Source organism: Zonotrichia leucophrys, chromosome 14, assembly GCF_028769735.1.
Source record: "Zonotrichia leucophrys gambelii isolate GWCS_2022_RI chromosome 14, RI_Zleu_2.0, whole genome shotgun sequence".
In the NCBI taxonomy this organism is placed as follows: Eukaryota; Metazoa; Chordata; class Aves; order Passeriformes; family Passerellidae; genus Zonotrichia; species Zonotrichia leucophrys.
The window spans coordinates 7,824,485-7,846,141 of NC_088184.1; the positions used below are offsets into that span (position 1 = coordinate 7,824,485).

Here is a 21,657-nt window from a genome sequence, read left to right on the forward strand (position 1 = left end):
AGGGATCTCAGCATCTCAAGAAGGTGTTTTAAACATAGAGATAGGAGATCTGGGCTGTGAATCAGCTGCTGCAGAGTTTAACTCAGCACAGAGAAACCTGAATAAATAAACTGAGGGGGGCAAAACTTCCAAACACCCTGCTAAAAAGCTGCCAGCACTGAAGGGAAGCGGTTTTAGGGAGCTCAGGTGGCTGTGATCCTCCCCAGCTGACAGCAATAACATCTCCTGCGGGTAACAACAATCCCAGCACTACTTGCCCCTGGGGGTGGGACCAGCAAAACCCAAATCTCTGAACAGCTCAGCTAGCTGGGGCCACAAGGATGTCTTAACCGGGGAAGGAAATCAGTGGCCAGACAGATTTATTGCATTTCAGAACATGTAAGTAAGTACCTGCCAGGCTGCTCCTGAGAAACTGTGACAGGCATTGCAAGGACAATGCACCTTCCCTGCTGCAGGAAAGTTTCCCTGATTATTGATTAATATCCCAGAGAGCCATCACCTGTACTCTCCTCTTCCTCACTCTTAAAATAAGCTGGTTTACATGGCTTCACAGCTTAAACTGATGCTGGCAGCAGCTTTGCTGGACTGCTGAGGTTTGAGCAGGAGCTCCCAGGCCTGGCTCATCAGTGGGATGGAGTGTTGGGATAAAAGGGTCAGCTGCTGAGAGGAGCCTGCAGGGCAAGGGCTGATGAGAGGTGTCTGAGGCTTGCAGGAGTGGAGGGACCAGGCTATGACCAAAATCCCTGCAGAAAGAGGTGCTGAGAAATTCCCCTGTTATGGCAGGAGATTGCATTTAAACTCCCAGGAATATAAAGCTATGACAGCCCAGCTGCTAAATCTTGTGAGATGAGATGAGATGTTTTCCATGTGTGTCTTCACCCTGGAGGGCTGCAGTGCACCCTGAGTTTGCAGTGAGGACACAACCTACAAACCTTTCTCCAGCACTACCAGGTAAGTTCTCCCATGAGGAGCTTGCTCATTTTTGGGGTAGCCCTGAGCCTCAGTGCTCCTGTGTGGCTTCCAGCTGCTGGAAGTGTTCACTGGTGTTGGTTCTGCTTGCTGTGGACAGGGAGTTACAGACTTGCAGCCTTGCATGTCTTGCCCTGTTCCAGGAGTGTGCTGGGTCTGCCTGGAGGTTTGTTGGAAAGCAGGGAAGAGCCTGCAGCAACCTCCTGGGCTTTGTGAGCCTGGGGAAGCTTGCTCAGTGCTTGCTCAGATGTGTTCTGAGGGCTCCTCTGCTCAGCCTGGGCTCTTCTGGTGCTGTTTGGCACTGCGTTACAGGTGCTGTAAATGAGTGCTGCTCTGACCACTGCTGCTTCTGACTGGGGATCTAATTATTGCTAAACTGAAAATGCACTTGCAAGGGAAGTGTTTGAGCTTGAAGACTGCTTTGGAGTTTGAAAAATCACTTTTCTCCCCTGATATTTTTTTAATTTTAATATTCTTGTTCCTCTCCAAGTTTTTCTGCTCTTGGGATGACTGAGGAATAGATTGTTTTTATTATCGTTATTTCAGAATGGGGGGCAGGAGTGGATAATGATCCTGTTTCACACTTCCATAAGTTGCCATGTGGTGATGACATATGCCCTCCAGCAGGAAGTACTAACAAGTGGTTCTTAATTTGCATTGAGCCATACTGCCATTCCCAAAAATCAGTGTGTTTTCTGCAGTATGTATAACCTGGTGCTCCCTAGACCTTTGTAAATATTGCTGTTCAAAATTACTATGGAGTAACTTGAAGATTTTTAGTGACATCTCTCAGGTTTTCTGCCTTCTACCTCCTCCCTCTTCTCTTGGTCTCGAAACAGAAGAGATGTTTTAATAGGCACCCCAAGCAGAAAACAAAATTAGGTCTACTTGGTAGTTTAGAGGACTCTTAGCAGGAGATAATTATGGATCCCAGGCAGCACTCAAGAATTGAAATGTAACTTTGAAATGAAAGTTAATATTTCAACTTGACCTGCTGTGATCTAAGGAAGATCATCTCCTGTGTGTCATGTGTGATCCAGAGCATCTTTTGCCTCTGCTGTTGCCTTGGATGATCCTCAGTGTGTCCATGCTCCCTCTCAGGACTGCAGTCTGAGAAGGTGTGAGCCAAGCACGATATTTGGGGTTGCATGCTTGCAAGGAGGGAGAGTAAAGCCTTGCTGATAGAATGGGAACTGAAGTATTAGAACACATCTGAACCTTCCTGAAGCAGGAGGAGGAGCTGTGGGATATTGGAGTGGGACTGTGCTGGAGCACACATTGCTGCTGTGCAGACTTTGGAGGGTGTTATGTGTGCAGAGCTGTAGATCATGTAATGAGCTACAGTGAAAAAGCAGAGAATGGATTAATTTGGAGGCAAAACCAAAGGTGCATCACCAAATTCCTGTTTGAGGCATCCACTGCAGCAGTAACATCTCTGGAGATAGCTCTGGAAGTGAGATGTACAAATGTGACTCCCTGGTATGTCACACACAAAGCAGATTCAGTGTGTGTCCTGGGCACGGGCCAAAGATTTTTCTCTTTCCTTTGTAGTAAGGAGAAAAGATATCATAAATAAATCAAACCTGAGAGGAGTAATTCCTACTCCTCAAGTGGCTCATCAGATCTGAATATGATAAACATAAAATGACAGCAATTTCAGTATAAATTCAATTATCTATGCATAGCAAATTAAAATTAGACACATCCTTTAGTCTGGACATTCATCCTAATGGAGATACAATTCTCTTTCTCTTGAGGAGTGGAGTCCCTTGGGTACAGCATCAGCTCAGGAGGAGCATTGACACGGGAGGCCCTGGCTCTCCCCTCCCTGATTCTGCTGCAGAACTTTTAAAGGAGTGAAACACCAAGACCTCATTACTCTGGATGTTGACTGAAAGCTCTGAACCTTTACAGGATGATAAATGTGGCTTCTTTTTTTTTTTTTTTCAGAGCTGTTAGAATTTCTTACTCATGCACTTTTCAACAGAGGCAAATAGTGCATCCAGAAATAATGAAGAATTACTGGAATGCCTCCTTTTAAATAATGGAAACAAGCAGGAAGAGTTCAGAACTGCCAGCTGGTGGTGTTTTCCTCCTCTCCTAGAAGCAGAGGAAGGAGTTGGCTTGAAAAAAGGGAGGCAGTTCATTAAGAGTTCAGAATAGGGACACAGATTTTTGAAAAGATCTTTGCTTATACTTCTGCTCTTCCATATAGCCTGAATTGGCATCTTCACTTCTGTCTGCTGTTTTCCCTTGTGCTTTACCTTCTATGAGTTTTGTGTCAGTATACTGGATAATGTTCCTTTGCCTTATTTATTTTTTTTACTGCTCTGAGGCACTTGAATATTGCAGTCTTTCATCAAAAGCATAAACAAAAATGTCTTCAGTTTATTAAAAACAAGTTATTAATTGTATGGAAAATTTATGAGAAACCTGGAAATGTGGATGTCCATTCTATTCCCCCACTCATCATGACCTTCATAATCAGCTGGAAATAAAGTTTGAACCATTTTGAGGATGAGGAATGCTGTGTGGATCAGGTTTTGCTAAGACATATTCTGGCTCAGAGTGTGAGAACTCCTTCAGAAGTCCCTGCTTTTGATCTTTTGGCTCTAGGTCACTTTTATGTTCAGCTGCTGGTGAGGATCTGGTTTCCATGGCAGGGCCTGGGCTGCAGTGCCTCTGCATGGCTGAGCAGCCCCTCTCTGTGAAAACTGGGGGGAAAAAAATATAAATCTTTCTTGCAGGAGTGGAGCTAATGTGCAAAATTACTGTATTAGTTCACTGATGGATTTGCTTCTGCAGAATGAATAACTGGAAACTAACATCCAATTTGTTTAATGGGAACATGGGAAGAGGATAAATCTTGAAGTGGGATCTTAATGACTGTAATAATGAATGGTTCAATCTAAAGCCCTTGGAGGGTGTGAATGTCCCAGTGGAATGTCACACACTGGGGGTGGCAGCAGGGTGGGGACTGTGGGGACCCACAGAGCAGGATGAGCAGAAGGACAGCCTGGTCTGGCTCCATGTGAGGTTTGCAGGGAGAGGTGAAACCTCTCACTGGACCAACAGGTGAAGCTGGGAGAGGCAGCAAGCTGCAGGGTGTGTGAGCTTTTCCCTCATGAAAACACAGAATATTCTGAGCTGGAGGGGACCCACAGGGAGCACAGAGCTCTCAGCCCTCCAGAGAACATCCCCAAGCACATTTTCCTCAGGTTTGCACCTTCCCCAGTGTGGGGGCTGCTGCTTCCCATGAGATGCTGGGATGTGTCTCCTGCTGTCCTTGGGGAGGTGTGGCTGCCACCCCCCTGCACAGTGTACACCCCTGTTGAGGCATTTGGTGACCCTTCAGGCTTTGCAAATACAGCTAGTTATATATTTGTGTGATATTTTCCTTAACCCATTCCCAAAACTATGCTTTTATTGCTAAGAATATTTAAATTGGTTGGGGAATTCCTGTTTTATCCTGACATTTATTCTTCAGCATCCAGTGGCTCCTGCCATTCTGTAAACATTTACCTCAGGTATTGCTTTGCCTGGTGAGTGTCGGTGCTCCTGGGTAACCCACATCCCTCCAAGTGTTTCTATCACATGGATTTTTGCTTAGGATGGGCTGTCCTGCTTGCTGCAAGTTTGTGGTGTTTTTCCTTCCATTCCTTCCCAGTGCAATCTGGTCCCAGCCAGGTTTTCTGTGCTTGCCCACCAAACCTATTCATTATTGAGCAAAACCCTGTAACAAAATGTTTGATTTTCCTCCCTGCTGCAGGGAGAAAGCTCCTTCAGTGAGCTGAACCTGGGAATCTTGTTCCTGAAAGGTTTCCTGTGCTGGTAGTTCAAAGGGTGCTTGAACAAGGTCATCCTCCTTCGTGGTGGAGCTCTCCTAGAAAGAAATGCTGCTCAAAACCCAAGGACTGCACCTATGTAAATCTATTTTACTATTGCACATTAAGGAAGCAGTTAACCTTAAGTTGTCCTCCTATTTGGAGAGAGCTGCTGTTAAGCTTTTCTGACCCTTGGGCTTTTAGAAGTTTTAAGCACATTTTAACAAAATGTGCTCTCAAGAGGAATGCAAGTCACCTGCCAGGCTGACAGCGCCCTGTCACTGAGTGACACTTCCTCTGGGGAGGGGAAAGGCAGAGATTAACAAAGCCTTTCTCGTCCCTGAAGGAGCCCTGCCAGCTGGCAGGGGCTGCTCAGCAATGGGAGGCTTTGGCAGGCAGCAGGGCGAGCTGTGGTTAGTGAAAAACAGGCTGAAGTGGCAGCAGCTGGCAGCTTGAAGAATCCCTGACAGTGTGATGATAACCTGTCTAGTACTGTCATCATCTGAGCTCAGCAGGACCAGAAAAAATCCTGATGCTCTAGGGGGGATATGGAAAAGCTGTGAGTTTTTTCTGTTTTATCAAGGAGTGGTTGTTTTTTTACAGCATGAAGGATTGTTTTAGCATTTGCAGAAATAAAGCTGGAGCATCTTAACTGGCCTCTAAGGCCCACCTGACCTAAGTTTTACAGTTCCATTTTTAGTGGGAAAATAAAAATGAGTTTGAGCATCAAGTTTCTTTCCTTATTGCTGCAGCAAACACCTTTTCCCTTGAAGGGGATGGAGTGGGTGTTGTCCCCCTCCCATTTATTGAGTGATTTCAGCAGCTTTTTCAGCTTGGTAAAGTGGGTAGGTGACCTGCAGTGGAACTGGGAGAAGAATAGATGAAATACTAAATGTCAGGGAATAATTTTCCATGATTTTCCATGATTTCCAGAGGCAGGCAGTGCTCCCCAGTGACAGGGAGATCTGGAGCTCTGGAGACACAGCAGGGACAGCATTTCCCCATGAGCCCACTGCAGGTGCCCAGTTGCTGTCTAAAGGAGCACCTGAAGTGCCCAGCAGTGAAGAAATCGGTGTTTTGGTCTGGGCTGAAGGCCTTTCCTCTGTCTCTGAGAGTGTTTGGCTGGCATTTAGAGAGTAGCATTACCAACTGTCCAAATGAATTATTCCACACAGCCAGACTGAAGCTAAATAGGCCCCAGTTGTCCCTTCTGGAAAGGATTTGTGCTGAAATGAGGGCTGCTGTGGTGGTCATGGAGAGATGAGGATGCCAGACAAAACCATTCTAGCATTTAGTCTGGAGAGAAGGCACAAATTTGTATGGAAAAATGAATTAAGCCTGTCTGTTCCTGGTGAGTGGAAAAGGTGGACCAGAGAGATGGATCTATCCATACACAGGGCACTGATGTGTTTGTGGGGCTAGTCCCAAGACAGGATATTGTCCTAAAAAACCACCAGCATGTGTGTATGGCAGAGCTCTTGTATCTCGAGAACCTTGACAATCTGCACCAGGCATGGGTTGGAGTGAAAAACACCCCTGGGAATCATAGGCAGCTCTTGAATTCTGGAACAAAGCTTTGGATTTCAGCTCAGCCCAATGCTTTGCTCAGGCAACCATTATTTCTCATTAGCAGGTACCTAAAATTGCTCTGGAAGCTGTCTTGTGCAAATGTAATAAAGTATGTTCTGAGTATTTATACAGTGCCAAGTATTAATTAACATGAAAGATACCAGCAATTGACTGAACCCTCTGCAAGTAATTTTATTAATGTTTAATCCTTATTAATGACTTATTATAATTATTTGGGTACATGTTTTCCTAGCACATTTAGCACTCTCAGGCTCTATCATTTCCTTCCCAACAGAGATAAGCTAAAGCTCAGGAACAAAGCTGAGCTCCAGATTTCCAGCCTGCAGCTCAGCCTGCAAGCACTCCTCTCAGAAGGAGCTGCTGTGAAGGGATGGCAGCACAGAATCCATCCCTGGGGAGCTTCAGAGTGCAGGTATGGATTTGGAGCTGGGGAGGGAGCCCAGTGCTTCCTAATGAAACCAAATCCTGTGTGAAGGTGTGTGCCTGACTCCTTGGAGCTCTTGAAAATCCCACTGGGAAATCTGCCTCTGGTTGTTTGTAGCCAGATTTGGTGTTCCCAACAACACACTTGATTAAATTCGTGTGATGGAATGAAAGGATTCTCAGCACCTGATGAAAGCTGTGATTGTCTCAGGGCTGCAGTGGTGGTACAGTAAATACCTGAGCTAAAGGGCTCAGATCTGTGGCATACAGGCCAGGCTGCCATTGAATTATGTTTTCAAATGGCACAATTCCTTTTCCAGCCCCTCTCTGCCCCCCAGCCCTGAGATGGAAGCTTCACTGAGGCTGTTATCAGCAGCCGGGCATGCTCTGAATGGTGGATGATAACGATGTGATGACCTTCCAGTGATAAGAGTTGCAAAGGAAAAAACCAAGGGGCAAAGAAGGTAATTTACACTTGCAAGGACAAAATGTACAAATCACACCAGAGATAAAGAAATGCTCAGGTTTCTGATGATGCTGTTTGCTGCATGTGATGTTATCACAAGGTGCTGTAGCTACTTTATCTTGCATCTAATACTCAGACTAGATGTGACAATTAAAAAAAATTCCAAATCAAATCAAGGGAGCTTGTGGGAATTAATTTTGCTGTGGGCTTTCTTCTTTTCTTGAATGAAAACAGTAAGGGCCAAATCAGAGTAGTGAACACTGTAGCCTGGTGGCAGCTGGTGCCTTCCTGGTGGTTTTTTTTTGTCCTTCTTGGTTGTTGATGCAGGAGCAGAGAATTTCAAGCAGTTATTAGCAATAAATGCCTTTGAAAGTGTGCAGCTCTACAAATGCCTGTTTATCATTTCAGTAAGGGTAAGAGCTGCACACTGATAGAATAATGTTTTGGTTCTAGAATAATGGCTTGTTAATCTGTGGAGTGAATAGGAGTGGAGAAAAGAAATGAGCAATGAGTTTGGTTCCTGAAGCAATATTTCATTAACTGGGGGAAAACCTAACCCTGCATAGCTGCAAAGTTTGCCAGTGCAAGCAAATTATTACTTTGCTTTCTACCAAATATATTTTGATTTTCAATAATTACAGAAAACACAGAAATGTTTCTTCTAGGAATTGTTTTTTTTCCCATTGCTGTGTTAGTTGAAAATATTTACTAATGGCTAAATATAATGAATATTACTTTTGACTGTCTTAATTTTCTTTAAATGCAGCTTGCTGAAGGCACTTCTAATTCATCCCAATTACTGCATCACACAGTTCCTGTAAAATTCATAATTAGACATGATGCTTTTCTGAGTGCAGAGCAAGGAGCTTGCTTTGCTAATAAGGTGTGATTTCCCCAGCCACCTTTTTAGTGACAGATGTTTATTAGCACAAGTTGTGAGAGCATGCAGCACAAGAGTTAAAGGAGTTATTTCTGTAGTGCAGGGGCTCCTGGCAGAGCCCTGATGGGAGGAACTCCTTGGCTGATGCACCAAGGTGGCTTCTCAATGGAGAATATGAAGGGTGTAAAGCAGTGGATAGTAATCTAAATGAAATTAGCTTAACAACCTAAAATAGTTAGAATAACAAATATCTCCAGCCACAAGAGTCTCATAGTACTAATTCAGAAATATTAAGCAGTTTGTGTAACTGTACTTGGAGCACATTACAAAGAATGCATATGGAAATGAGAATTACACCCTTGCTAATCTGCTGAATTAGAGTTAGAAGTGTACATCAATACCTCATATCTGGGTTTTTTTATTAAAAACTGCAGCATTTTGCTGTCTTCAGCTGGAAATGATATTGACCACAAAATGGAGTAAGGCATCTAAGTCTGTCAATAAAAGCAAAAGACAGGATATAATGAGATATAATGAAGAGGAGTATAACAGAGCCTTTCCTGGCTGCGCAGCCTTAAATCCACTCCTGCTGCTGCCTATGGGATGGTGTAAAGGGAACTCAACAAAATGTGCGCAGTGTCTCTGGACATGGGATGGTGTGAAAGGAGAGCTTTGCTGATGGCTTGGAATTCTGCTTAGTTACCCTTTTAGCTGCTTGCCATGATGGGGAGGATGTTTCACCTGGGCAGTTTTCTGGAGCTAGGAGGCTAATTGTGCAAAAAAAAAAGCAACATTGTTTTCTGTGCACAAGTTTGATAAAGAATAGATATTCTTCCTACTAAATAAATAGACCAGGTTGGCTCAGTCTTCACATCTACCAATTTTTCCTTTGTTCTAAAAGCTAGAAAAGTAACTTGACACTTATAAAATAAGCATTAATATCCTCTTTTCTCATCTTTAATGCATTTAGATGTCAAACTCTTCTCTTAGCATATAAATAGTCCCTATGGATTGCATTGCAGTTTTTATGGGGGACTTTAAAAGGTATGGATTAACTATTCACTGTTCCCAGTTAAATCTGTTATGGGAATTAAAAGGAGTCATTAGTAACTATTCAGTGTGTAAAGGCAGGGAGAGATAAGATCTCCCTAATTAATTGATCATTGTAGTGTCACTCTCAACACAGTGACAGTAAAAAGGGGGCCATGATTTCTTTTTAGGGTACTCATTGGCAGAGTTGAGAATAAAAAACCCTCTGGTCCTCAAAAAGCTCTTGGTGTTTACTGGATAATGTAAGCAGGGTCATCTTACCCCATTCTGGCTACCCACTCACCATTGTGGGAGGAAGATTCACTTGTTCTATACCCTGAAATTCCTGATTGCACTGGATTTGTGAGAAACTGGAGTGAAGGAAAGAACAATTTGGATATTTCAGTGGGAAAAATTACATAAGATTCTTAGATCGTGGCTTTTCATATTAATTTTTTTAGTCTACCCATGTAGTTTTTCCTCTGTTTGCAGCCCAGAGCACTGTGGCAGTGGGGACAGACCTGATGAAGCCTGGCTGCTCCCCAGATCCTGGGTCCCTGTCACAGCGGTCTCAGCTTTCCCATTTTGGGAGGGGGCTCAGTGTTGAGCCTGTGTGCTGAGGAGCAGGGCTGGAGCTCTGAAAACAGCTTCAGTATTCCAGAAATCCACGTGGAAGTTTCCCCTGATAGCGGAGGATGCACAAACCCCAGGCTGCCTTGGCATCAGCAGCAGTGGGGCAGGGGCCAGGTGCCATCCCAGTGCCAGGGTGAGAGGAGCTGCTGCTGCAGGGCAACAACACCCCCTCCAAAAATCTGAGCATTTTACTGAGGAAAAGGAGTCCCAAACCACTGCATGAACACAGACTATTCACAGTTTTAACTGGAAGCATACCAAATAATTAGATTTCTTCCACTTATTGACTGCCAGCAATGCTCTGATCCTCCATAAATCATAAACCAATCAATTTAAAATACTTTGATTGTGTTAATCTGTCTCAAACAGGGGTTACCCTGGCAGAAGTTTATACAATGGCTTAAAATGGGAGCTGTGAATGCAGAAGAGGAGGACTGTTAAGAAAAGTAATTAACATTATTGAAAATAGAATTTGTTCCTGTGAGGTGGGAGAGCTGATAGAACACATGAGCTCCACTTAGGTTTTGTTGTGTGATAGATTACTTTTTTTAATAACACTGCAGGCAAATTGTGATGGAAAACAGGAAATCACTGGAGTAGAGATGTTTTGGAGTGTTTTATTTATAGTATCTTAGGAAAGATGCAGGGTGGGGTCTATGTGAAATACCTGCTCTGCCATACACTTCCAAATTATGGAAGAGAAAACCTCTAAGCTGATGCTGAAATTAAATAATATCTGTTTGGGTCTACCTTTATTTAAAGAAGAGTAAAGTAACCCTCTGCTGTTAGTAAAAGCTGGGTTTTTTGTTCTGACAGTGAACCAAAATAATCAATTTGCTTTTACAGCTTTGCTGTGGAGTGGTGTGCCCTTTTTTGAGCACTTGCATTCTTGGTGGGAATGCATTTTAATTCTTTTATTTTAACATTCTTCTGTCTTCCAGGGTTTTTCCTCACTGCTTTTTATGTACAATAGTTGAATTATATGGGCAAGATAAGGATGCTGCTCATTGAAAAGTGTGACAGGCTGGCATTAACCTGTCCAGAACTGTGCCTGATGGAGCAGATACTGTTTAGATGAATTGTGTATTTAGTCTCTAAAAGCTTTTCAACACTAAACCAAAGCCTTTCACTTTTTCTAACAACGATGTAGCTCGAGATCAAAATCCTTGTGCTTTTTCAGTAAACCATGGTCAACAGGAAGGCACCAGGATTACACAGGGTTTTGTGCCTTTTGGAGGGATGGAATGAGCTGTTCTTGTTCCTTGAACTCTGGTTTAGGGCTGTTCCCTCTCCCTTGCTGCCTGGCTGGTGTCCCTGGTGTCCCAGCCCTGCTCTGGTGTGTGGCAACATTTACAGAGAAAAGCAAGGCACAACTTCCCAAGGATATTTTCTGGGAATCGCAGTGAGGAACCTCAGAGAAAGAAAAAAAACAATTCTTATCTCATTTGCTGTGCCTGTGTTTGTACAAAAGCAGAATGCAATATGGAGATTGTTTACCCACAATGATGGTGTTTTGTGTCCTTGGCCCATCAGGGCCAAGTGTGTGTGCAGAGTGTTGGTCAGCAGTCATGAGATTTTGTTCAGTTGAGTGCTTGTGCAGATTCAGTTTAGATTTAATGTAATATAGTATAGAATAATATGGTATAATAAAGTAATTAATTAGCCTTCTGATGGAGTGCTCCTCATCATTTCTCCCTGCCACAGGGGTGGCCTTGCTTTCCCATACTGGTGGCTGAGGACAGGCTGCATGGAGGATGTTTATCCTCTCTGGCCACCCCAGGACCCTGCTCTGGGGACACCTAGCTGAGGCTTTGCCCTGTCCCCTGGCAGAGGGTGATCTCTGATCCTCACTTCAGTCTGTCTGTCCCTCAGGTAACTGATCCTCCCAGGCAGTGCTCGTGATTTTGGTGTGTAGGAAGGAGCATACCCAGAGAAGGCCAGGTCCATTTGGAGATGGGAAGCAGAGCAGGGATGATTTGCAGCAAATGTTGCTGCCAGGGGATATTTGCTTTTTGGGATGTATTTTCCCTGGAGCTGCTCTGTGGGGCACTGCAGTGAAGGGGATTGCTGGGGTCCCTGCCAGCCCCTGGTTCTGGACCTGATGGTGGCTGCAGAGACCAGCCCAGGGCTGACTGGGGGAGAGCTGCCCCTCTCCTTGTGCTTTTGCAGAACACCCAACTGCTGGGCTGAGCTGGGCAGCAGGAGCTGCCAGCTGGTCCTGCCTGGAGCCTGGCACAGCTTGGAGACCAGCCAGAGCCCCTCTGAGGGCTCAGAATGGGGACAGCACACGGCCCCACCAAAGGGGCAGAATGGTTTGCAAAGGAGATCTAAAAGGCTTTTATAGGTGTTAGTCCAGGGGTCACTTGTGCTCTTTATTGTGTTTTTATTGAAAAATCCTTAGCAGAGCCCTGCAAGTGATCACTAACTTGCCAATGCATCCTTTGAGCCTTTTGAAAGGTATTTGTTTTCAGATCTGACACAGTGGAAACCTAAAGATCTTCTGAGTTCAGGTTTTCACTTACCACTGCCCACTGGCAGAAGGCCAGGGCTCTGAAGCCAAGACATTTCTCCTGAAGATCTGAGGCCATTTGGTTTGTGATAAACCCTTTCTCTTAATTGTTTGCATTCACCAAATCAAAGTCTTTTTCTGCTCTTGATCCCATCAATGGTTGGGACTCCTGGAACCCTGCTGGGTGGCTGAGGTTCTGTCCAGGATGGAGTTTCCAGCATGGAATTGAATGGGATTGTGGCCACAACAGCCCAAGGGTGTGAAACTCCACCAGGAGCTGGGAGGGGCAGTGCAAGGAGAGGAGGGTGGGAGTGAATCACAGGAGACAAAACTTGTGTGTTACTCAGGGGTGAGAGAGTGATCAACTGGGACAGAGATGGCAAATCCCTGCCATCAGTGGAGCTCTCACAGCTCCTTTGCCGTCTGCTGCCCCTCACCAAGGGTGGGGTCTCCCTAATGCAGATGGTGGGGGAGGAGAGGACTAGACTGGGCTCTTGGTTTGAATCAGAACTCCAGTTGTTGCTTGCAGAATTAATTTGGCCTGGTGAATGTCATATTAGCACATTCAGAGCACAAAATGCCCTTTCTGAAAATTTCTATTGATTTTTATGACAAATGAAATATTGCAGAGTGTGAACACAAATGTTATTCCTGTTCAGCAGAGATTACAAAATTCTGTGTCATTCTAGTGAGACCACTGCTACACAGGGACTGGTGGAGTATTTTAAGTGTGGAGGGGCCTGATGGCAAATCTCATACATGGGAGTTTCAGAGTGAAGATCTTTCTGTTTGAGCAATTTGAGCCTGGGTGAATCTGCTGAATGCAGACATCATACTGAATGCAGATGTCAGAGGCTCAGAGGTTTGCGATGAGGAAGGGAATTGGGAGGGAATATGTAAAACCCATCTGAGTGATTTGGCTTGAAATGTGAGACAGCTGAAGAGTTCTGGAAAGATCTGGGTTGGAAGGTGATGCTCAGAGAACACCTTGTTCCAAAGCCCTGTTTTGGGCAGGGACACCTCAGGTTTTGTGAAGGTTTTACTTAAATGGAAATACTGTGCATAAAATTGCAGCCTCTGATGCAGACTGTGCAGTGTCAGACTTTGGTGACTGTACATGATTGGATTAATCTTTGCCTACAATAAATTCATGAAAATATATGAAATGTCTGCATCTATCTTGCTGCCACCTCATGGCTCTCTGGAGATTGACATAAATGCCCAGAAAAGATGGGGAGATCAGATGGAGCATATTGCTGTAATCTGCTGGGATGGTTTCCCAGGAAAACTTGATTATTTTACATAATCCTGTCAAAATGCCTCCTAAGGTAAAGTAGGAATGTAGTAAAAGTGATTTTTTTGATGTCAGTTTCTCCCTCTTTAAGCTCTCCTTCCCTTTTTGTACAGCTCTTGAGCTAACATCTACCCCATCTGTTTTTTGACTCAGAGATGTTGTTTACACTTACACAACTGCATTTTAATTTTGATGTCAGATCTTACTGGCAAGTGCTTATGTGTATGGAATAACTCTAGCCCTTCAAGAGGTGAACTGTAAGATATCAGAGATACTGCCAGGATAAATGCACCTGCAGTGAAGTTTCCCAGCCTCCAGACTGTGATAAATGATGCCTCCTTCTAAATTTTTGATGCTAGAAGAAATCTTGAGGTTATATTAAATTGTGCCTTAAAAAAAAAAAAATTAATTACACTTCAAAGGCCGTGTCTCCTGCCAGGAGATGTTTAGAATAAATAATGCTTAGCCTCCTAGCCCTGCCTCATGATTGTCCTGGATGGAGATTAAAGAGCCTGAAGTCTGAATACTCCCCTTGCACCATCCCCTGCTGCCCCTCCCTGAGTGTAAACCCAGGCTTGCTCTGGATGCAGTCTGGACTGAGATAAATTAAGAGATGTCAGATGCTCAGGATTCCTGTGGCTGCCTTGGAGGAGCAGGGTGTGCAGTGTGGCCAGGAGGGAGCTGTGCTGTCTGCAGTGGCACCTCAGAGGGTGTTCAGCCATCAATGACATAATTCAATGGCACTTAAATGCCTCAAGCAATTACCTTGTTGTCCCATTTATTTATGATATTTTTTCCTTTTGTGGAAAACCAGTTTAATACTCTTCTTTTCTCTAAATGAAAACCCATGTGAGATCTTTGTGTTGTTTGGGTTACCCAATAAATGTACTCTACCCACAGCAGTTAATTTGCTTTGCTTCCCTACCTGCAGCCAAGTAGGACAGAGGAGGTTGTACAGGGAGCTCCTTGAGAGCAGCATAAACTCCTTAATAGATTCAATTTGTCTGCAGAATTTGTGATTTGTGTTGCTAGGAAAGCTCAGGAAGTATGATTATTCTGTGTTTGACTGACTTTGACAGATATAGCTGTACAGTGAAAGGGAGGTGTAAGCTGTACTTGCAGAAATATGGATGTGTAAATACTGGGCAATTCATGTTGGGAAACCTTCTTGGCTGACCAAGAAAACTCCCTATACTATTTAAATTTCAATTTTGAAGCTGTATTTTTTTAGCTTTTGGCTGAAGCATTGTAAACCAAACGAGGTGGCAGTTGATTTGGAGGACAGCATTGTGAGTTATGTTTCTGTTGGCAAAATGCAATTTCCTTGCAAGAGTGAGATGCTTAAAAATGAATGAAGGCTGCTAAAAGTACTAGCTTTGCAGTCTTCCTTTGTTCATAAATAACAAAAAATAGTATTGTGATTTGTATTGGCAAGACATCAAGAGAGCAGTGTTTTGGAATCTGAGTGTTTAGAGGTAGATGGTATACATCATATTCAAACAGCTTTGTGGCTTTTTTTTTCTTTTTAAAATTAAATTTTGGTCAATTTAAATATACTATTTAAAATCTCTGGCTTAAATATTGGAAGTGATTGAAAAATGTTGTGTTTGCTTTTACAATTCCTTACATAGTATCCAACAATGATGTTCTGTAATTCATCCCAAGGAAAGCTTTATGAAGACTCCTCTGCATTACAGCAGGGTTGGTCAATAGATCACCTGGAAGATTTCTGTGCTGTTCTTTTATACCAGGGACAAAGCAATAGAAATGCAGTCTGATCTAGCTGTTTTAGACAGTAATACCTTTAAGCAGGGAGGGTGTATTGTTATTGGTTCCAATATTATGCCCATGAAGGTAAATAAGCCAGACCATTTTTTAAATAGAAGCCAAACAATAACCCAGAACACCACACACTCAAAGACCCCACTGAATTCATGGTAAACTTTAAAGAAAAAGTATGAGCAGGAAAGCTCCTAATTGTATGGATGAGATTAACTGGTAATTAAAAAGCTAACAAATTTGAGTTGAGAGGTGGATTAATTGGATAAAACACCAGGAAATCTAATTTGCTCAGTTATTTGTTTTTATTCCAAGGAGATTTTATCCTGGCTTTTATGAAGCTCATAGGAGCCCAGTCAGATTTAACTATTCTCCTGTGTAACGAACCACATCTCTTAAGTTTTATGTGTTATAATTTATTTTATTTATAAATAAAAATACACTTAAGATCTAAAGAGTGTATCGAGAATGTTCATTGGCAGTTTGGTGCATTAATGCTGAAGCTGCAGAAGGAGGCAGAGTTTCAGGTCTCATCCCTGAAATACACCTGGTGACATAAAGCAGTGCATTTTCATAGTTCCCTGCCATTTGTAAAAAATTTATTTCTGTTTATGAAATCTGAACTGGGTTTTCCCACTGGGTACCTAATTCTTTACATGATGCAAATGCAGCTGCCTTGTCTGGTTAAATACCTTTGAAAGCTAACACTTGTCCTAAGCATTTTTCTTAACACACACCTTAGAAAATCCAAATATCCAAAAGTAAAATTGCATGGACTGAAGCAGGGTGGCAGTGAAGGATCTGCTGAGAACCAGATTTGTGTAGGACTGGATGGTGCTGACAATAAGGGGGAGCTTTGTAACGTGGGTGCACAGGCAGAGTTTGGGTGTCCCTGTGCTGGAAATGGTTTTAATGCTCTGTGTAAACAGTCTGGCATTGATTCAGCTTTATCTTGATTTATCAAAGCCCATGAGAAGCTGCAGGGCTGTTGCCTGGCTGGCTGCAGGGATGCTCCAGGCTGGATCTCTGCTTCCCATCCATCCCCACAGGGCACTGCCCAAGGGCAGACCCACAGCTCCTGCCCACACCTTTCATTACTGATGAACCTATTTCACCTTTTAGCTCTGCCCTGACATTTAAAAGCAGGGACTCAAGCAGATCTATGTGCAATTAGGACTGGGGGATTTTTTTCAAGAGAAGGAATTTGCTGAAATTTTGAGAAGACAGATTACTTAAACTTGAGTTGCATCTTTTTCAGACCTAATCCAGTATTCCATAAGTGGCAGAAAACTTTTCAGGAACGTTGGTTGTTAAACTTTTGAAGTGGGTATTTGCAATTAGGCTGTTCTTAAACTTCTGGTCCTCAAAAATCCTTCAGAAGTTGATCTGCAAAAGGAATTTACATTTGTAGTCCTTTAAAAAGCCTTAACATTTTACTTTTTGCATGAGTCAAATGAACTTCTAATACACATTTTGGTTCTGTTACCAGCCCAATACATACATTATTCATGCAGATCTGCATCTCCAGATAATTACAAGGAACATCCTGAGTAACATCAGAGGTTTCTATGCTGGTGCAGGGAAGTGACTCATGCAGCAAGGAAAGCTCCTCATGTTTCAGCCTGTGCAGAATGGTACCCTAGGAAGGGCTTGCATGACCAAAGAAGAAACTGTCGTAAGTGAACTTGGTTGAAAAAGGAAATTCCTGTTCTTCCAGAAAAAGCTGCCTTTGTAGGTCCACTCTCAGATTTTGTTATTGAAACTACGGATAAGACCTGAATGTTCTTAGGTACACCAGATTCAAGCTGATAAATGTGAATTAAAGGGTGAAAAAGCTGTTAAAATATTTAAGGGAGAATGTGGAAGGGAAAATAGAAGCAAAAGGGGAGAGTCCTTCAGTGGTGGGTGGTACAAGCAACAATTTTTGTTTCTAGGAAAGGAGGAGTTGTAAGCAAAACCCACACCAGGTTCAGGTACACAAATGATGGCCATGTGCTCTCCAGGTCAGCAGGGCTTGTTGAGTGAATAAAGCTGTTTTACCCTTCTCATAATGTTCTGGTGTTTAGCTGAAGTAGTAAATAGCAATCAGGTGTTGAGCTAATAAAAACATTCACCCAGGGTTGGCCAAGTCTATTGATGCAGAGTGTCTGCAGTACCTGCTAGTCTGCTCTGTTATATTTGTCCAGTTTGGACCAGAATTTTCCTCTTCCAGCAGCTTAGATCCTCTGCAGCATCCAGAGATTCATTTCCATGCCCTCTCAGCCTCTGACCAGGTGTTACCTTGCTCCTCTTGATTGAAATCCTGACCTTAATGCATCTCCCACTCTCTGTGGAGTTACCTGCTGTTCTACATTTGGAGCTGTGTAACCTTGCTGGTCAATATTTCTATTCCTGTCTGCAGACTTTTAATTGCACCTGTGATCCCTCAGCCTTCCCAGCTGGGTGCCTGCTCTCTGTGCCTCAGATCTGCTCTGTTTTGCCCTTTTGCTCTTCCAGCTCATCAGTTTGCTCCTGCTCAGTGGCCTCTGTGGGTGCCTTTGCTGAGCAGCTACAGCAAAATCCTTTGTTGTGATATCCAGGCATCTCCCTCCTGCCAGCAATCAAGTGTTTGGGTTAGAAGGTATTTAGGGTGGTTTTTTTTTTTCCCCTCCTAATAACCCTCTGATTTACCTGCTAGCATTTCTGTCCTGCTGCTCCTGGTCTGTAACTGCTGTGTGAGTCAATTATTTTGTGCATCATCAGTATTACAGAGCCTCTTGTCCACACCAAACCTCTCAGGAGCTGCTTGAACCTACATAAACACAAATCCCAGCTGCACCACAAAGGCACTGAGATTCCTTTTGCCCTTTACCAACAGGGTGCATGTTTTAATCCATCCTCTTCTCTAAACATTTTAGGCACGAAACTTTCTGCTGTATCCAGAGCTCCTCATTCTTCAGGTTCATTTGGCTGCAGCCTTGTAATTCCTAATTATGGGTGTGAATGGGGATCCTAAGTGCATGAACTGAGTCAGGTCCTGAAGCCCCAGCTCAGAAATTGGTGTATTTTACCCTGTAGTGATGGATTGCTCTGTGTAATTTTGTATTAAAGGACTGCATGTATTAAAGCAGTCCTGAGGAGGGACACATGGGCAAAGCTGCAAACTGAGGCACCAAACTTCTTCCCAGCTCTGACTGGTTTGCTGCTGGAATTAATAAGTTCCTTTGCTCATTCTGGTTTCAATTTACTTCACTAATGGCAGAGACTGGATGGAAAATTATTGGATAATTTGCAAGTTTACTGATCACTGCAACACATTAATTATTTGTTATTTGTAATTGTAATATTGCTGCTGGCCATGTGCATTTTGGGCAAAACCCCATGGAAAGAAGGTTTCTTATGTCACCAGGTAGATTGGATGACTTGGTTTTGTTGTTGGTTTTGGTTTTTGGTTTTTTTTTGATTCTGTCTGTGGTGCTTTGGCAACACTTTCAACAATGGCAGTCAGGCTGAATCCAGGAGTTCTGAATGAAGAAACTTTGACTTAATGTCTTCAGTAAACATGCTTGAGCCCTAGGGATTTTTTTGTTATGCAATTGAAATCTAGATTATTTTCTGATAGTTTGCAATTGTTTCAAGTAAGTTTTTTCTAGTTTTAGAGAAGGCTATAACTGACTTGGAACTCCTACCAAACTCTGGCAGAACCTTGCTGGGAGGGAAAGCTCACTTCTATTTACAGTGTGTGGTTTTTTACCTGAATTTAAAGAGAGATCTTTGGTCTTACTCTCCTATGTAAGAATGCTTCTCTGTCTTTACTGGTTCACTAACAAATACTGTCAATGCTGGAAAACAGGTTAAACTAAATGAAGAGCTACCAGTACTTAGGCTTAGCTTATTATGGTGATTCTTTGTTTACTAATTGCCAATATTTCTACAAAACACTTGTGATGGGTATTTCTGTGGCCAGATTGAGAGACAGGATATGCTCACAAGCCTGTCTGCTGAAATTATGTAATAATAGCATCTACCAGCTTCTCTACAGGTTGGCCTTTGTGTCCCACATTGAATGTTAGGATTTTATAGAAATTGGTATTATAAATATATTCAAGTTGTCTCATTTTATTGCTAAAGTAGATAGGGTTAAATCTGTGAAGGGTATGTGGGAGAACATGAGCAAAAGCATTTGCCAGGTTAAGTTAAATGTAATTTTCTGTTAGTTTGCTTCCTTTAATTTGATATGAAAGTGGTGCCCAGTGGAAAAGAATCACATCCATTTATCGAAAGCAAATATATTCTTCATGTTGGTCTGTGGGACAAAGGAATTATTTTCTTTATGCAGAGAGAAAGCTCTAAAGTTCTAGCAAGTCCTGCACTAAGAATTTAGAGCATTCTTGTTCATCTATCCTACTTTTGCTTGAGAGCTGATTTTGGTTTCATGTGCTTGTAATTGAAATTTGATGTTGTTCATATTATAATGTCGTTGGTATGCAAAATGGCACACACTGAATGTTTGATTTGTAAATGGCTGCTTTAAAATGGATGATCTTGAATATTAATGAAGCAGGCTTTCAAACAAATTGCCATTTTCTTCTCCTTCTCCTGTCCCTTTTTTTGATGTAGGTGCAAAGGGTTTGACAGTATGGAAATTATGAAAATAAGCAAATTCATTTCATCAAGTGAACCATTAATTATTCATTAACTGTTTGAAAAGCAGCATCTCAGCTCTGTTTGTATATATATATATATATATATATAGTGTCATTCACCATCTACTCTGTATAATGTTCTCTGTCTTGGTTTCAGTAGGTGTTCATTATTAATTTTTATCATAACATAGCCAAAATACTCTGGTTCCCTTCATCAGATGCTTTTGAGCTGATAAAATCATTGCTGCTCCTGTTCCAACCACATGGGCATTTTGAGTGATGTATTGTGTGCAGTGCAAGCCTTTCATCAAAGCAGGATGCGACACAGCTTTACAGCTAAATTTAAGTTTCCTTCATACTTAAACTGAACATTCAGCTCATCTTGTGCACCCTGTTCTGTAGAGCAGATTTGTTTCATTCCACATTGATTTATATTCTCAGAAATCTGTATTCCAACCCTGAAGAAGAGATTAAAAATTGCATTGCAATGAACTTCTTCAAAAAGGCCAAGTTCTCTCATGTAATGAAGTGAAAGAAAACTATGAAGTAGAACTTGTTTAAAAGCAAATTATGAAAGAGTCGTGAAGGTTATCCTGTCATTACTGATAATAAGGTATAAAAATGAAAAAATCAGCACAGCAAATGGCTTTCAACTCCTGGATGGGTTTCAGTAGACTGTCCTAGGCAGAACCAGTGTTGCTTTGACTGTAAATCCATGTGTGAGATCTAATGCTGGGATGTCATTGTGGGAATCTTTGTCAGCTGGTTGGCATTCCTTGGGGCACTAAAAGTATTATGTACTTACAAGTGCATATGGGACTTATGGAAGTGAGTTTTCTGACTCTTGCTGGACTTACAGCATTATTGTTTTGACCTCATCTCACAGAATATAAAGCTTCTTACCTGTGGGTTCTGAGTGTCATGCAATTAGATTCAATTGAAAATCAAAAATATCTGAATGAGTGATGTTGAAAAACTATCAAAAATCCAATCAGTGAGACAATGGAATCATGCACTGTGCTAAGCAGGAGGAGGGGAGGCCATTATCAGCAAAAGTTGTGCAGCCTTCAAAGAGAACAGATGCCCAAAGACAAAGTTGATAATAAAATCAGAAGCATCCCAATCTATATAATTTATTCACTTTGGTAAGCTCTTGATCCAATTTGCCATATGCTATGGGATATAAATTTTGAGTATATGTTCTGTTTTCTCTTATGTGCTTATCATTACAGAAAATTATGAAAAAAAATCACCAGGAGAATGTTGAGGATCTGGTGGGGGCAAGGACATTGCAGGGGCTCCTCCTTTGGTTGTAGCATGGCTGTAACACTCCCACTGAGTGTGGGTTGGGCAGCTGGGGTGGGTGGTGTGCTCCTCTCTGGACTGGGAGTGCTCAGTGATCTGCCAGAAAGCTGCACTCTTGTGACCCTGAGAGCAGCAAAGGGAAAGGAGGCTGGGATCTGAAGTGAGAATTTGGTTTTTCTGGTGAAAGCTCTATGGGGAGGTCACAGAAATCTTGGCTGCAGTGTTTTGCCCTGGGCTTGCCTGTGTGTGTGGTTCTGGCTCTGTGGGGCTGGGCTGGGGAGGTGGCAGAGCTGGTGCACCCACTGAGCTCTGGGGGGAAGTTTGTGGCCAT

The 21,657-nt window shown here is 42.8% G+C and overlaps 1 long non-coding RNA gene across 3 annotated transcripts in view; it reads left to right on the plus strand.

Annotated features, from left to right (window-relative positions):
* The first annotated feature begins 245 nt into the window (after positions 1 to 245).
* The window catches only part of LOC135454236 (uncharacterized), a 32,820-nt gene continuing 11,408 nt past the window's right edge, over positions 246 to 21,657 (plus strand). Inside the window, exons 1-3 of one of the 3 annotated variants that reach the window (XR_010442045.1) lie at positions 246 to 378; positions 784 to 951; positions 2,727 to 3,491. This is a non-coding gene — a long non-coding RNA (uncharacterized LOC135454236). Of the gene's footprint in view, positions 379 to 783; positions 952 to 2,726; positions 3,492 to 21,657 lie in introns of those variants that run through there. The other 2 variants (XR_010442047.1, XR_010442046.1) reach the window with 2 other exon arrangements.